This window comes from Dreissena polymorpha, chromosome 11 (assembly GCF_020536995.1).
Source record: "Dreissena polymorpha isolate Duluth1 chromosome 11, UMN_Dpol_1.0, whole genome shotgun sequence".
NCBI lineage: Eukaryota > Metazoa > Mollusca > Bivalvia > Myida > Dreissenidae > Dreissena > Dreissena polymorpha.
This window is the reverse complement of record NC_068365.1, coordinates 6,469,071-6,484,244: the sequence shown is the minus strand read 5'-3', so window position 1 is coordinate 6,484,244 and position 15,174 is coordinate 6,469,071. Positions and strand designations below refer to the sequence as shown.

The window sequence follows — 15,174 nt, the reverse complement described above, 5'->3', positions numbered from 1 at the left end:
ATTTTATATAGATAGGGCATACAAAAGGATATTGTTATAGATCACAACTTTATAAACTATGTATCGATGGATTATTGTATTTATAAACACAAACATACGCATTCTGAACAAATATCATAAAGAGTGGTAACACGTTTTTTATGTCAATATGACGCACTTGGTCCATACTTGGCTTAGACAACGCGCAGATAGTCAATCTGACCAAGTTTTATCAATATATAGTTATAGACGTGGCCTCTGAAATGGTAACAAGGCTTTTCTAAGATTTGACCTGCCTTTAGACGCACATAACCCAAATTCGATCTCGGCCTAGATATTTTCAATATAAATATTCAGACCTTGTTTCATGAACATTGAGTCTTAAATGATGTGTTTATAGACTGGTAAAGAAGTTTTTTTAAGATTTAGCGCGGTGATCTAATTTTGGACTAATGTGGTGCAAAGATTCGAATTCTTTCAAGATATCGTCCAGATAAACATTCTGACAAAGTTTCAACAAGATTGAGGTTAACGTATGCAATAAGACGGATGTGTTCGCAGACGGTGTGCAGTACGCAGACGCCAACTACTTCACCCAGTACTTCTGCATGCAGAACAGTCTAGACGGGAACCACTTCTAAAACTACACAGACTATACCGGAAATACACAGGTACGACTGAAAATTCTTTTTTCTAGATGCTGAGTGGTAACACGGATAAGGGAACTCATATGGAAACGTTATCGAGCGTGATTACGGCACGTTACGTCCGTGTGTATCCCCTGACGTGGAATACGTCATACAAGACTGCGTTCAGACGGGAGATGTACGGATGCTACAGCTATACGGCCGGTCTTGGATTTTGTAATAATATTCTAACGTAAATGTCGATGAGTTTGCTACAAACTTATCATAAAATCCGCACTTCATATGAGCCTTACTCTAGGAAAACGGGGCTAAATGCATGTCACGTGATCACTTCGTATGAGGTTCGCTCTAGGAAAACGGTGCTTAATACAGGTCACGTGATCACTTCATATGAGCCTTACTCTAAGAAAACAGGGCTAAATGCATGTCACATGATCAATTCGTATGATCATCATTGTAGGAAAACGGGGCTTAATGCATGTCACTTGATCACTTCATTTAAGCATTTTTGTAGGAAAACGGGGCTAAATACATGTCACGTGATCACTTCATATGAGCATCATTGTAGAAAAACGGGGCTAAATGCATCACGTGATTACTTCATATAAGCCTCGCTCTAGGAAAACGGGGATAAATACATGTCACGTGATCACTTCATATGAGCATCACTGTAGGAAAATGGGGCTAAATGCATCACGTGATCACTTCATATGAGCCTCGCTCTAGGAAAACGGTGCTAAATGCATATCACATGATCACTTCATATAAGCCTCGCGCTCTAGGCAAACGGTGCTAAATGCATGTCACGTGATCACTTCATATAAGCCTCGCTCTAGGCAAACGGTGCTAAATGCATGTCACGTGATCACTTCATATAAACCTCGCTCTAGGAAAACGGTGCTAAATACATGTCATGTGAGCACTTCATATGAGCATCATTGTAGGGAAATGGGGCTAAATGCATGTCACGTGATCAGTTCATATGAGCCTCGCTCTAGGCAAACGTGCTAAATGCATGTCACGTGATCACTTCAGACGGGAGATGTACGAATGCTACAGCTATACGGCCGGTCTTGGATTTTGTAATAATATTCTAACGTAAATGTCGATGAGTTTGCTACAAACTTATCATAAAATCCGCACGTGATCACTTCATATGAGCCTCGCTCTAGGAAAACGGGGCTAAATACATGTCACGTGATCACATAATATGGGCATCATTGTATAAAAAATGGTGCTAAATGCATGTCACGTAATCACTTCATATAAGCCTCGCTCTAGGAAAACGGGGCTAAATACATGTGCGTAAATTATGCTTATTAGGGACATAACTATCCGTCTTAACTGGATTTTCGATAAGACGAGACTTCATCAAAACGTAAAATTATATAGAAGCGGAAAGTGTCGACCCTGATTAGCCTGTGCTAACAATAAAGGCTAATGTGGGACGACATTTAATGCACATGCATTAGGCCCCGTTTTTCGAGAGCGAAGCAAATATACGAATATGATACGTGCTTATGTTTCTGAAAATAAATAACACGACAACATTCTACGTTTCTGGAAATCTTCCTATTAATACAATGTACCTGCGAGTTCGCATAGTAAAATGTGGTTCTTAGCACAGGTGCTATTTTGAAACAACATTTAACAGTTAATATTTGCCTGCGCAGCTTTTTTCTGTTTGAATATACCATAACATGGGAACTTGTTAAATGGATAACTTTATACCCTCCGCAGTTGATTAGGATGTGCGAGTGTGTCACACAGTAAAAACTGTCGGTAGTAAATTATGCATTCAAATATATATTACAGGTAAAGAACAAAATCAAGACTTTTAAAATATACAATTATTTGTTTTGTTCCTAAAAAATGAAGCACCAACTAAGTGGCAAACAATAGTGTAATAAAAATGTGATATTCCCGAGATGATAAAAAGAGTATTTTTATTCTGTACTTTCTATTCAAACTAGACTTATTAAACATTCTACAAAAAATTAGAGTTCTGTTCTAGTTGATCGATTTAATATTTTAATAGTCCGTACCAACAAAGATATTCTATACTTTTTTATAATAATTCGACAAAACAACATGTGTGCGATTTCGTTTATTCGCCACCATGCTCGATCGAATTTTGCACATTTCTAAATCGATCAAGGTTACATACAACCATATAAATTCTGGTTCTATACTGAACAAGTTCAGTCGTCTAATAAATCTGATTTGTTTGTAAAAAATGCGTTTCATAATGTTTATGTTCGTAAGAGCCTTGTGCAGAAGAAAGAAATATAATGACACGATTTTCACCAATGACATCTTTTGCGTGCAAATAAACTATTATTGTTTACCAAATAGTTATTATTTTATTATTTTACCGACTTTGATGAATTTGGATTTGTTTTAAGAAGCAATTTCTTAGTTATTGCATGTTGGGGAACGGGGCTTTAATACTGATATGTAAACAAAACACAACAAAAATATCAAGTAAAATAAAAATAAAAGAAAACCATCAAAACAATTAAATACATGTGTCTATGGTCGAGCAATTTTAAGACATCTTAACATCTATATTGTGTTCAAAAAAGTTAGGGTTTGCTGCATACCTTTACCCTGGTAACAAGAACCTCAAATACCAGTTAAGGTATATCCGAACATTGTCAACGCACACTTATAAGCCTTTGGACCGTGCGGCGTTGTCCATTTACGATTGGACCGGAAGTTACTTCGTCTGCAGCGGTCCGGATCCGCTGTCACCGGTAACCGGTCATTGACTGACTGAAATGGTAACAAAATAAGACTGATAAACGTGAAATGAAATTCATATTGATAAATCACGGATGTATTATATATATGACGTAAATAACCGGTAATAATAGTTGTTTAAGAATACAATAACAAGTAACAGTCGTCACTTTCTGACTGCAACAAATTCAAAGTAGTTTTGATTTCAACAAACGATCGATCAAGCATCTTTTACTTTATATTTCCGATCGAATTACAGGCTATAATTATATCAAGGTGTGTGTCCATTCTGTCAATTCTTACGCATCCGTTCAAATATGACAATAACGTAGTGACGTCACGGTATGTATATAATGAGATATAAACAAATGACCCTCAACTTTGATCAAACCCGTTTGCTTCCTACCCATCCCTCATTGAGAGCACCAGCTTCAGCACTTGTAGATCTATCACAATTTCCATATACCGGAAGTGACATGTCTTAACAGGCAATGACGTTTTTAACCACCTTAAGAAGTATTCTCAGCGATGGGATACACTAGGTTGTTCCGCGCATATGCCAACTCCGCCATCCGTCCTACATCACTTCCGGGTTGTTGTGTAAACGCTCGAGAAAATCGTTATCCGACAGAATATCGTTTTTCAACAGGAAATACGTTTCCAACATTCAATAGCCGCTCAACTCGATTTTCCCCCGCTTTTCGAAAGAGAACCATTAATTTACAAGAATCTTGATGGAAAAAAAAGACATTTATCATTGGTGTACAAAAAGATTCAAACTTAGATTTTAGATGTATGCTCAAATTTGTAGAAAACCTTGGATATTAAAACGCCTGGACATTATTTGTCGTCCCATAGCAATCCGCACGTGCAAATTATTGACGAAACTTTCCGCGTTTGAAGAATTTTCATTTAAAGGATGTACTTCCTGTGCAATCATATTGCGACTAAAGTTATACTTGAAAAGAGCGTATCAAAATAGTTATTGTAAATTATTTATAATACATATCCTTACTATAAATAGTAACAAAATGACGTCGCGAGCGGGCCATTAATCATATCTAGCGGGCCAATATCAATTCGGGATTTTCGTAACTAAGAAGTTGTCTCCCATTCGGGGAGGTATCACGAGTATCCCGGGTAAAAGCAGTCCGTCTAAAATGCGTATATGACTCATATATGTAATACATGTATTATATAAACATTATGTAAACTTACAACAAAACATATGTGGTGTCGGCGTGGTTATATTGTTTGTGGTGTGTAGCCCTAAAACAATCTTCTGGCACTTCGTCATGTTCGCGGATATGAATTTAGAGTTGAAAAAATGATAATGTCTATTAAATTGTTGTATTTTGAGACAATACTAGCATATTTAACACATATTGTGCATTTTTTGTATTAAACATTGAAATAAACATTGCAGAAAAAGTGTCGATATTGCCTGTATTCATCCATATCCGCACTTTTCGTTCATATCCGCGGATATGAGTCATATACGCATTTTAGACGGACCGCTTTTTACCCGGGATACTCGTGATTCCTTCCCGAATGGGAGACAACTTCTTAGTAACAAAAAGACCGAATAATATCGGCGCGCTTAGCCGAGCCAATTTTTCATTAATATTAAAATAATCGGATCACGCGGTTTCAACTGAACAAACGGCGTCCACATTCAGTCGAAGCAAAAAATCAACAAGTAATCGAACATAATTCGATTCTATAATACCACGTTCCACGCAATTTGGATAATACAAATATCGAGACTATAACTGAAACTCTGCTGCATCTCGTTTGAATCATATATCGAATAATAGTTTAGCATTGTTTTAGGGAGTCCTATTTTATGCTAGCAATGTTAATGTACGTGTTAACATTTGAATATAGGGTGAATGCCATTGATATGCCCCTAAAATAAGGACATATTCAGAAAATGTTGCACCACGCTACTTCTTAATAGAAAAAATGTTTCGTGAAAAACGCTCCAGTGGGGATCGAACCGGCGACCTCCCGATTGCTAGGCGGACACCATATCCACTACACCACTGCGACCTCACAAGGCATTGATGCTGATACTCAGTTGAAATAAGGAGACATTAAGAAGAGTCTGTTTAATGTTTAAGGTTTAACATTTCTTTAAAAGCCAAACTGTGTGAAACAATGTTACACACTGTGACGCGTTGACTCTTGAATACATCTTTACTAGATTACATGAGCAGAATGATTTCACAATGTAAGCGCATACGTACCTTTCAACACAGAATGAAGGCCCGAACGCGTTGAGTCATACTGCAGGCTCATTCTGTCGGTCGTCAAATCTTCATCGCACCGAAAATATGGCGAAACAACATCCGCGAAATCTCGCTTTTGGAGCGCGTACATGGAATCATGATTTTGAAGGAATTCTATAATATTGTTACCAAGATTTTGCAGCATTTCGTCATGGCCTCGTTTCTGTAAGTAGGTCTAGCAGTATTTCCAGAGCATCTCCAAAAGGGGTTCACGGGGAAGACCTGGGATGCAAAAAAGAAATAATGTTTGATTGAGAAACCATTTAATCTCTATTAGAGAAACGCACTTTAAAAATGCTCGATGCTTAAATAGGCATTTCCTGCCCATATCGTGTAATATCAGACCATTAATTTACGTGCTATATTCTATACACAATATGTACAACGTCTGTTTTCTCTGTTCTTGAAATACCTATAATGCTTAGTCACAGGCACATTATACAGAATCAACAAGACACTGAGATTTGTTAATAACTCACCAAGAACATCAACAGTAAGAGAAATAATCGTGTCTGTGAGTTCCTCATTGTAGACAAACGTATTATCGAACTCCAACTCACACTTTGCTTGTTTTCTGATTTAACAAATTACAAAACAACAAACATGAGCAGGAGCAAGATTTTAAGTTAAATACAGAAGAACCATCACCATAAGCCATCAGCGGAACATACAAGAAATGTGCATGTTTAATTTATGTTGTTCTACTATTTTGTAAGGCATTTTACCGATTTAATAATTTGTGTGATCAACCTAACAAGGCGTTATTAAACATACGCTATACAACGTGCATTCGGATGTGATGTCGTTACCACGACTTCCACGAGTAGCTACCACGTCACAACATCACCTTGTTGCTATGAATTACACAATTGTTCCCGAGGGTTAAATAAAAAGCAGCTGGAAGGAGTGGTTACCACATTAATTTAAACAGGGGAACATACCATATCTGTTCCACACATAAACGCACACATTATTATCTACCCATAAACAACGACAACGACATCAATTAAAGAATCGTTACACAATCTTCTACTTGCACAATTTTCTTCCTTGCTGGCTCCCCGCTTTGCCTCTAAATTATGAAATCCCGCAGAATGATGTAGCAATGACCCTAATGAAACCAACACATCAGGAAGAACCAATTGTTACATGTAAGAAAACTTTTATTTAGCGCAGAAAACGCGAGAAAAAACGCGAAAATTAAGCTTAAAGTGTTCAAACATTTCTCTTTTTATATAAATACACTAAAACAGTCAAAGCTTATATGTGAGTTCGAAATATAATACTGATGCGTGTATGCACTGTAAATATATTTACAGTGTGTAATATGAACAGTTTCCATAAAACGACAGTAAGTAACATATGTACATTATCTATCTCTTACCATTTCGATATTGATGTGAACAATTTTAAAAAGCAACTTACTAGAGTCAACCCTCTATATAGAGAATAACAGGTTACGGTCCCGTCGTTTTGTAATATATCAGGCAAGGCTTAGAATAATATAACAGCGAGGCTTGCCGAGCCGTAATTTTATTCGTGCCGAGCCTGATATATTACAAAACGATGAGACAGTAACCTGGTTTTCTGTTTATCATACCATCTTACCCCAAAATTCTTCAAAACAATCCATTTAGTATATTTAAAATGTACGGATCCCCGATGATTTTGCTGGTCCGGCTTTTACACTTTTACATATATGTAGTAAGGGCGTTCGAAAAGACGACAAGAAATAATCGCTTATTTTAAACATCGTATAGAGAAAACAGTTGTTTAAACTACGAAGGGAAATAGTACACCCGCTTTAATTATAAACGTCTTGAATTGGAGATCAGGAATGAACTGCAGCGACAAATTTAATCGAAGAACACACTGTACCGAATAGTTTGGAGACGCAATTTTGGAGATGTGTATTGAAATTGACATTTTGATGATGGTGTCAATATTGACATGAGCGTGTATAATCGTTTGTTTAAATAGTTGAGGATTAGCATACAGTTATCATTTGTCTTGACTTTCTGTGCAACACTTGCAAGTGCAATTATTATATCGATATTTAATATGTATTGTCCATTTGATGACGTCATTTAACTTCTGTAGTGCGGGCTGTGGTGATTTTTTTTAAAATAAACGTTTTTGTGATTTATGACTTTAAACTAGAATAAAATATGTACGTTCTTGGTATCAAATTGTTTGTTTCGTTGAACCTGATTCATGTTGATAGAAATTGTCGACTTTATTGCAAATCCCACGTAACTCCAAACATTGACTGATATAAGAACTTCCTGTTGACCATGATATAAAAAATATACCAGGCAACGTTATATCAGGCAGATATCAATGCGGTGGTATAATAAAGATATTTACATCGGTAACAGTACCCATTTTGTACAAGGGGATAATAAACCTTTTTATTAATTTATCGGGATTAAACGTGTTATATACTGGAGACCCATGCCCTCATAATTATGTGGCACAGATTTAAATATCAGCTGTGAAATTAAAATTTATGATCCAGTATTAACAAAAAAATTGGGTCATCGTATTGGTTTTTTTTTAAATTTCAATACAATAAGCTTCGACATTATTGTTATACAGAACAATGCCTCCACTATATCTAACAGTGTTTTATGCTAGAAATTGCTTTTTAAAAGCTGAAAAGTAACTATCCACATTGATTAATATCGTTCGAACTATTCGTCCATGATTCATACAAAAAACATATATACATTTAGCATGAGTACTCAAAATATATAAAATAATTACTTTTTACAATTATCGTACGATATCCTTATTTCGAGCATGACCTAATTTCGACCACTTTGTTTACATTAAGAACGCGGCTCTCGTGATGATGTCACACGCATGCGCTCCGAGTATTTTGTTTTACTAACATAACTTCGCTTGAAAATAATTTCAGACACGACTAAAATAAGGATAAAAACAGTTTTATGCATTTAAAAATCTAACTTCAACTGAAATAATCCAAATGTATGCCAATTCCGTGCATTTGTTCGATACTCTTCATTAAACGTGCACATAAATTGCAGACCACTGCGCTAGTGTAAACACATACTTTCATGTATTTGATTCATTTTAAAGAACATTCTGCTACATTCTCACAATACCCAGAAAATGTTGCATGGAACAATCTGTGCGCGTACATCGCGAAAATAGGTGACATTCCGTATCCACATTTAAGGGGGTATACAACGTAATCCGGATAGGGCCAAGTTGAGTGTCGCGTGTCGACCTTCAAGGTCGACACACGACATTCAAGCGACATTCCCTCGACGCTCACTCGACCCGCGACAAATCAGTCGACAGTCAATATTTGAGTGTTGCATATCGCGCTGGGTTTTAGAAAAAAAATCGCAGAAAATATTGACTGTCGACTGAGTTGTCGCGCGTCGTATTGAGCGTCCAGAGAATGTTGCGAGAATGTCGCGAGAATGTCGTGTGTCGACCTTCGAGCGCGACACTCGACATTCTCGCGACATTCTCTCGACGAACGACAAATCAGTCGACAGTCAATATGATATATCGCGAGAATGTCGCCTGTCGACCTAAAAATCACACAACATTCTCTCGACGCACGACATTCTCTCGACGCTCAATACGATATATCTAGCCAATATCGCGCAATTGTCGCTTGTCGACCTAAAAACCCCTAGGTCGACACACGACATTCTCTCGACGCTCTCTCGGCGCGCGACAAATCAGTCGACAGTCAATATTTGAGTGTCGCATATCGCGCTGGGTTTTAGAAAAAAAATGCAGAAAATCTTGACTGTCGACTGATCTGTCGCTCGACACTCGAAATTCTCGCGATATTCTCTCGACGCACGACAAATCAGTCGACAGTCAATATCATATATCGCGAGAATGTCGCCTGTCGACCTAAAATCAGAAGGTCGACACAAGACATTCTCTCGACGCTCAATACGACGCGCGACAAATCAGTCGACAGTCAAGATTGACTGTCGACTGATTTGTCGCGCGTCGAGAGAATGTCGTTTGTTGACCGGTGTGGGAGTATTTTTTTTCATCTACAAGCAAGGTGCTAAAGTAACGTTTTCAGCTTAGTAAAAATAGCGGCATTTAGTAGCAGCAATAACAGCAGCAGCAGGAGCAGTTGCAGCATTAGCAGCAGTAGCAGCAGCAGCAGCAACATAAGCAGCAGTAGCAGCAGAAGCAGTAGTAACAGTATTAGTAGTTGTTGTAGTAGTAGTAGTAGCTGCAGTATAAGCAGTAGCAGCGGCATCAGTAGCAACAGCAGTAGCAGCAGCAGTAGTATCAACAACATCAGTAGCAGCAGTAGCAGCAGAAGTAGCAGAAGCAGCAGTAGCAGGAGTAACAGCAGTAGCAGCAGTAGAAGGCGTAGCAGCAGTAACAGTAGGAGCAGAAGTAGCTGCAGTAGTAGTAGTAGTAGTAGCAGTAGTAGTAGTAGCAGTAGTAGTAGTAGTAGTAGTAGTAGTAGTAGTAGTAGAAGTAGTAGTAGAAGTAGTAGTAGTAGTAGTAGTAGTAGTAGTAGTAGTAGTAGTAGTAGTAGTAGTAGTAGTAGTAGTAGTAGTAGTAGTAGTAGTGTTAGAAGTAGTAGTAGTAGTAGTAGTAGTAGTAGTAGTAGAAGTAGTAATAGTAGTAGTAGTAGTAATAGAAGTAGTAGTAGAAGTGTAAGTGGTAGTAGTAGTAGTTGCGTTATTGGTAGTGAGACTGGTAGTAGTGGTAGTGGTAGTGGGACTGGTGGTAGTGGTAGTAGTAGTTATAGTAGTAGCAGAATCAGGAGTAGTAATAGTAGCAGTAGCAGTGTAGTCGCAGTACCAACACCACCAGCAGTCGCAGTAGTACTAGTTACTGTAGTAGTAGTATAAGCTGCAGTAGAAGCAGTAACAGCAGCAGCAGCAGTAGCAGTAGCAGCTGTAGCGACAGTAGCAGCAGCAGCAGCAGCAGTAGCAGTATTATTAGTATTATTACTATTATTATTCGTAGTAGTAGTAGTAGTAGAAGTAGTGGTAGCAGCAGCAGCAATAGCAGCAGTAGTAGCAGTAGCAGCAGTAGCAGGAGTTAAAGCAGTATCAGCAGTAAAAGGAGTAGCAGCAGTAGCAGTAGTAGCAGAAGAAGCTGTAGTAGTAGTAGTAGTAGCAGTAGAAGTAGTAGCAGTAGTAGTAGTAGTAGTAGTAGTAGTAGTAGTAGTAGTAGTAGTAGTAGTAGTAGTAGTAGTAGTAGTAGTAGTAGTAGTAGTAGTAGCAGTAGTAGTAGTAGAAGTAGTTGTAGTAGTAGTAGAAGTAGTAGTAGAAGTAGTAGTAGTAGTAGTAGTAATAGTAGTAGTAGTAGTAGTAGTAGTAGTAGTAGTAGTAGTAGTAGTAGTAGTAGTAGTAGTAGTAGTAGTAGTAGTAGTAGTAGTAGTAGTAGCGTTATTGGTAGGGAGACTGAAAGTAGTGGTAGTGGTAGTGAGACTGATGGTAGTGGAAGTAGTAGTTGAAGTAGTAACAGAATCAGGAGTAGTAACAGTAATAGTAGCAGTGTAGTAGCAGTACCAACACCACCAGCAGTCGCAGTAGTACTAGTTAATGTAATAGAAGTATTAGCTGCAGTAGACGCAGTAGCAGCAGCAGCAGTAGCAGTAGCAGCAGTAGAGGCAGTAGCAGTAGCAGCAGCAGAAGCAGTATTATTACTATTATTATTATTATTATTATTATTATTATTATTATTAGTAGTAGTAGTAGTAGTAGTAGTAGTAGTAATAGTAGTAGTAGTAGTAGTAGTAGTAGTAGTAGTTTTAGTGGTAGCAGCAGCAGAAGCAATAGAAGCAGCAGCAGAAGCAGCAGTAGCAGCAGTAGTAGTAGCAGTAGCAGCAGTAGCAGGAGTAACAGCAGTAGCAGCAGTAGCAGGAGTAGTAGTAGTAGCAGTAGTAGTAGTAGCAGTACTAGTAGTAGTAGTAGTAGTAGTAGTAGTAATAGTAGTAGTAGTAGTAGTAGTAGTAGTAGTTAGTAGTAGTAGTCGTAGTAGTAGTAGTAGTAGTAGTAGTAGTAGTAGTAGTAGTAGTAGTAGTAGTAGTAGTAGTAGTAGTAGTAATAGTAGTAGTAGTAGTAGTAGTAGTAGTAGTAGTAGTAGTAGTAGTAGTAGTACTAGTAGTAGTAGTAGTAGTAGTAGTAGAAGTAAAAGTAGTAGTAGTTGCGGTTGTGTTAATGATACTGGTAGTAGTGGTAGTGGTAGTGAGACTGGTGGTAGTGGTAGTAGTAGTTGTAGTAGTAGCAGAATCAGGAGTAGTAATAGTAGCTGTAGCAGTGTAGTGGTAGTGAGACTGGTGGTATTGGTAGTAGTAGTTGTAGTAGTAACAGAATCAGGAGTAGTAATAGTAACAGTAGCAGTGTAGTAGCATAAACACCACCAGCAGTCGCAGTAGTACTAGTTAATGTTATAGAAGAATTAGCTGCAGAAGAAGCAGTAGCAGCAGCAGCAGCAGCAGCAGTAGCAGTATTATTATTATTATTAGTAGTAGTAGTAGTAGTAGTAGTAGTAGTTTTAGTAGAATAAGTAGTAGTAGTAGTAGAAGTGGTAGCAGCAGCAGCAGAAGCAGCAGTAGCAGCAGTAGCAGCAGTAGTAGTAGCAGTAGCAGCAGTAGCATGAGTAATAGCAGTAGCAGCAATAGCAGGAGTAGCAGTAGTAGCAGTACCACCTACAGAAGTAGTAGTAGTTGTTGTTGTAGAAGTAGTAGAAGCTGCAGTAGAAGCAGTAGCAGCAGCAGCAGCAGTAGCAGTACCAGCAGTAGCGGCAGTAGCAGCAGCAGTAGCAGTATTAGTAGTTGTTGTTGTAGTAGTAGTAACTGCAGTAGAAGCAGAAGTAGCAGCAGCATCAGTAGCAGCAACATCAGTAGCAGAAATAGCAGTAGCAGCAGCAGGAGTAGCAGTAGAAGTAGTTGTTGTAGTAGTAGAAGAAGCTGCAGTAGAAGCAGTAGCAGCATTATCAGCAGCATCAGTATCAGCAGCAGGAGTAGCAGCAGCAGAGGTAGCAGTAGCAGCAGTAACAGCAGCAGCAGTAGCAACATTAGCAGCAGTAGCAGCATTGGCATGAGTAGCAGTAGCAACAGTATTAGTAGTTGTTGTAGTAGTAATAGTAGTAGCTGCAGTAGAAGCAGTAAGAACAGCATCAGTAGCAACAGTAGCAGCAGTAGCAGTAGCAGTATCCGCAGACGCGGCAGTTGCAGTAGCAGTAGCAGTATTAGTAGTTGTAGTAGTAGAAGTAGTAGATGCAGTAGAAGCAGAAGCAGCATTAGCAGCAGCATCAGTAGCAGCAGCAGCAGCAGTAGTAGTTGTTGTAGAAGCTGATATCAATCTTGACAATATTTCAGACGACATAGATGTATTTAGGATGGATACGATGGATACACGCGTATATCCAGGACATTGCAGACTGCTAGAAGAGAGACCAGCTCATGCACGTTATAAAGTAATTGCCGAGGCTATGTGTGATAATGGATATGGAGACGTTCTATTAAGTAGTTGCTTATTGCTAGACGAATATTCGGCACGTTCATCAACACATAATTTATCAGTGGAACAACATAAACGAGCCGAGCCGTCTATACCTGCTTCATTATTAGGTCTAATTCATTTTGACAGAGTTATCGCACTTCGCTGTTACTGTCCCAGCATCCTACAGAGATGGACTGCCAGACTCTGTCATTGGCCGCCACCAGTCATAGTTCAGAAAGTCGTATCATTAGGAGCCTATGTAACACCGATAGGCTTTAAGGAGAGTGAATACAAGCATATGGAGTGGAGGATATGTTTCAACATCGGTGAGGCAGAGCTTGTAAATAACCTTAGTGACACACAAGCAAAAGTATATGTCATTCTTAAAATGATCCTAAAAATATAATGCAACCAAAAAATAAAGAAATAACATCGAACGTGTTGAAAAACACTTTACTGGTTGAACGACGGACTGAAAGAATTACGGACAGCTATAGAGAAAACACATCTTTGCAATTACATGATTCCTTAGAGAAATTTAATGGAAGTCTGTGGTATGCATAATAACCAGCAACATAAATGGGTAGCAGATATCCCGGACATGCTAGAGGAAGGCCCCAAGGTAATGCTGAGACTGGAGAAGATTTGAAAGGCCATTGTCGCGTCCCCAGAGCCGATGATGTGGTTCAGCAAGAAAAGAATGGAGCTAGAAATGTTGAAGCTGGAGTGGAGGAACAGACTGCCATGTACATATGATAATGGGGAGTTTGATGAATCGGATTTCATCCTGAAGAAGATAAGCTGCCGCTGTGAATATGTATTGGTAGAGGTTGCGCAACGAATGCTCTTAAAGGGCAGTCCTGTAAATGTGACTGATTTTCTCTTCAGAATGCTTATGTGATAATCATTTAAGTCGCTTATTTTGCACACGTATCAGGGCTTCATGCGTGATCATTTAGTTGCTTCTGTAAACGGTTTTATATAAAGACTGTGTACTTGCAAACTGTGTATATACAACAATTTACTCGTGCAAGGTTATTGATGATAAGTCTTGAATTGTATACTCAAGGATTTTCAGACGGCTTTACTGATAACAGTTTCTTATGATATGCAGCGGAAATAGTGTTTCTTAAAACATTTTTTACAATATTATAAAGAGGTATATACATCAGCCCGTTTTGACAATCGTAATGTGCAGCATGTATACTAATGTTACTACACAAAGCTTGACAAGGTTTCTGGAATTACCAACTGATGCACACTGACCGCTACAAAAAACGTACTTACAATAAGCATTTAATTATTCTTATTATACTTTGTTTGTCACCTTTCACTTGCTGTATTAATATTCCCGACAACATAAACAGTTGCAAACATCAGACATATTTCAAGATCGCAACCAAATAAATAAACAACATGAATTATAACACAATATTATTATTTTACTCACCACACTCATAGTCGGATCCAGGGTGGGGCGGACGCGGCGTACATCCCCCCACCCTAAAATCGCCAAAGTAAAGTCAATTCATTTGATGTTTCACACTTAAGTAGATCCAAATAACGTAAAGTGGATGTCAGAGCCTTCAATATCACTAAAATCGTTGATCTTCCGGGGGGCTTCGCCCCATTGTACCCCCTAGCAGGGCTTTGCCGTGCATCCCAAAATGGCCCTAGCTGACTCCCGGACCCCCAGCAAATCTTTCAATATTTCGACCCCATAACCAGAAATTCTGGATCCGCCCCTGATATCTTATGGCATCGTTATTATACATGTAATTTTGTTTAGAAAAAAAAGACATTTTCTAGTGTGTATAGACAAACAAGGATGTATAAATTGTAACATAGTATTTAGTTTTTACTAACATATGAACAATGCGTAGATCACATGTTACAAGGCGCATATGATTATATAGATATGTTCAGTGTTTATAGACAAACGCTGATGTATAGGTAGTAATGACAGATGAAACAAGCATTGGGGAACAAACTTAGGTGAATATAATTATATTTTATGACACATGGGTACTTCATTTAATT

At 38.3% G+C, this 15,174-nt stretch overlaps 1 protein-coding gene and 2 long non-coding RNA genes across 16 annotated transcripts in view; 1 reads left to right on the top strand and 2 right to left on the bottom strand.

Moving 5' to 3' along the window:
- LOC127850056 (uncharacterized) overlaps positions 1-15,174 on the top strand; it is a 263,076-nt gene that overhangs the window by 129,735 nt on the left and 118,167 nt on the right. The gene's annotated exons all lie outside the window — the stretch shown is intronic.
- Positions 1-15,174, bottom strand: part of LOC127850063 (uncharacterized) — a 177,143-nt gene that overhangs the window by 115,322 nt on the left and 46,647 nt on the right. The window lies entirely within an intron of this gene.
- Positions 3,139-4,065, bottom strand: LOC127850059 (uncharacterized). The gene is made up of 2 exons (XR_008035043.1): positions 3,877-4,065; positions 3,139-3,401 (listed from the first exon to the last, which is right to left on the bottom strand). It is a non-coding gene; the product is annotated as an uncharacterized LOC127850059 (long non-coding RNA).